We start from the raw sequence: 2,189 nt of genomic DNA on the forward strand, positions 1-2,189 counted from the left end.
ACGGGCCAACAAGTCTCCCACTCGTTAGGAGCAGAAAAAGACATGCCTCGAACATTCTGAGGACACTGGTATTAGGGGCTACAGAAGCCAGACAGGAAACACGAAGAGGATGATTTTATTGCCACTTTGGGGGTGATGATGACATAATGGTCAGCTGGTGTATACATCAGTGGTGGAGTAACTGCCTAGTATCTGTTTGATCCATACTGCTGGGCCCAGTGGATGAGAATCACAGGATTGCAGTCTGTTCATGTACCGATTGCCAGAGAGCCTTTGCAGGGACTCAGCCTAGGACCCCAGAAATCACCCTCGGTTCCTAGCTCACCCTTCATGAGCACACTGAGTAACAGTGACCAAGATCTGGTCTCTAAAATTAGTTTATGTCCATTGCTTCTCGGCCTTTTGGCTAAGATCAAGTGTAGCATCTGTTCTTATCAGTTTAATATCTGATAAGTCCTCTATCTGAGGACGATATATTAAATGGATTTTTGGAAGTAGGAGTTGGAATAGGAGCTTGCTCCATCCACTCCACATATCGACCTGCTATTGCAGTACCTCCAGGAACGGTGCACCAATTAAATAAAAAAAAAAATTAGTTTATGTAGGTTCAAATATTGACTTAGACATCTAATAACCTTTTGACAGATCATTAAACTTGTGTGTTTCAATTTCCCCAACTGAGAAGTGGGGACAATAGATGAAAACCACCCCCACTTCCCCAACCCAGCTCAGGGCCTTGTGTGGTGATATTGTGTTCCTCAAAATATTGTGCACCTTAATAAACTTATCTGGGGTCAGAGGACAGAACAGCCACTAGATATAGAGGTCAGAAAATGGTGGCACACATGCCTTTAATCCTAGCATTCCAGAGGCAGAGATCCACTTGGATCTCTGTAAGTTCAAAGCCACACTGGAAACAGCCAGGCACGGTGACACATGCCTTTAATCCCAGGTGATGGTAGGAAGCTGAAAGGTATATAAGGCCTGAGGACCATGAACTAGAGCCTGGTTCAGCTTTTAGGCTTTTAGCAGCAGTTCAGCTGAGATTCATTCTGGATGAGGACTCAGAGGCTTCCAGTCTGTGGAAACAGGATCAGCTGAGGTACTGGCAAGGTGAGGTGGCTGTGGTTTTTCTGCTTCTCTGATCTTCCAGCATTCACCCCAATAACTGGCACTGGGTTGTTTTTTTTTTTATTATTATTATTAATAAGACCTTTTAAGATTCGCATTACAGCCTTGTGAGGATAAGTATCTGTAAGTCTCACGTAACAAGGCCCAGCATTCAGCAAACAGTAATTAGCTGCTGCCATCATCCCTATAATGTTAAAAACTCTAAAAATAACTTTAGACCAACAGGAAACTGGAAAAAAGGAATGTAGCAGAGACCTACATTGTTATTCCTAGCTCTGCCTACAGTAACATCTAACATGATCATAATGCAATGATCAGTCGATCAAGAAACGGACATGTGCACAGGGCGGTGACCTGCTCTTGGACCTTACCGTGTTCTGGGCTAACAGGTATTGCCAGGTTGAGGTCCTTAAGGGCCTGAGAAGCCAGGGCAGAAGTGTCAGCTTAACTAACCAGTACTAATAAAAGTTCAACTCTCGTTGCCTTAGAAGGTTCGAGACAGACATGGAGACCAGACACTTCTCAGGCCCGCCTGGGTAACATCACTTACTTCTCTCTTGGTAAAATATACCCTCGGGTGCAATGAAATATGCATTTTAATGCTTATTTGTTGAACTGTCTTGGGACTTGCACCAACTTTTGAAGAAACGAACCTTGCAAGGTTTAGGGAATTTCGTGTCTTGCCCGTTGTTTTTATTTTATTTACTCTTGTGTATGACTTGGACCTGTGGGTGCGTGTGGCGGTCGGAGGACAGCTTTCTGCAGTGAGTTCTGAGACACCTTTATGTGTGTTCCAGGGATCAAATACTTTTACCAGCTGAACTGTCTTACCAGACCTTGTCTTTTAGCTTTTATTTATCAGGGCTGGAGAGATGGCTCAGTGGTTTAAGAGCACTGGATGCTCTTCCAGAGGACCTGGGTTCAATTCCCAGCTCCCACACAGCAGCTCACAACTGTCTATAACCCCAGTTCTATGGGATCCCCCTTCTCTGGCCTCTGTGGGCATAGATACACATGGTAGCCAAGTACACAAAACAGATTATCCATATTTATGTGTA

At 44.3% G+C, this 2,189-nt stretch overlaps 1 non-coding gene across 1 annotated transcript; it reads left to right on the top strand.

Moving 5' to 3' along the window:
• Positions 1-386: 386 nt before the first annotated feature.
• LOC121822167 (U2 spliceosomal RNA) lies at positions 387-577 on the top strand. Its single transcript, XR_006063186.1, has one exon. It is a non-coding gene; the product is annotated as a U2 spliceosomal RNA (small nuclear RNA).
• The last annotated feature ends 1,612 nt before the right edge of the window (positions 578-2,189 follow it).

Source organism: Peromyscus maniculatus, chromosome 13, assembly GCF_049852395.1.
Source record: "Peromyscus maniculatus bairdii isolate BWxNUB_F1_BW_parent chromosome 13, HU_Pman_BW_mat_3.1, whole genome shotgun sequence".
Lineage (NCBI taxonomy): Eukaryota > Metazoa > Chordata > Mammalia > Rodentia > Cricetidae > Peromyscus > Peromyscus maniculatus.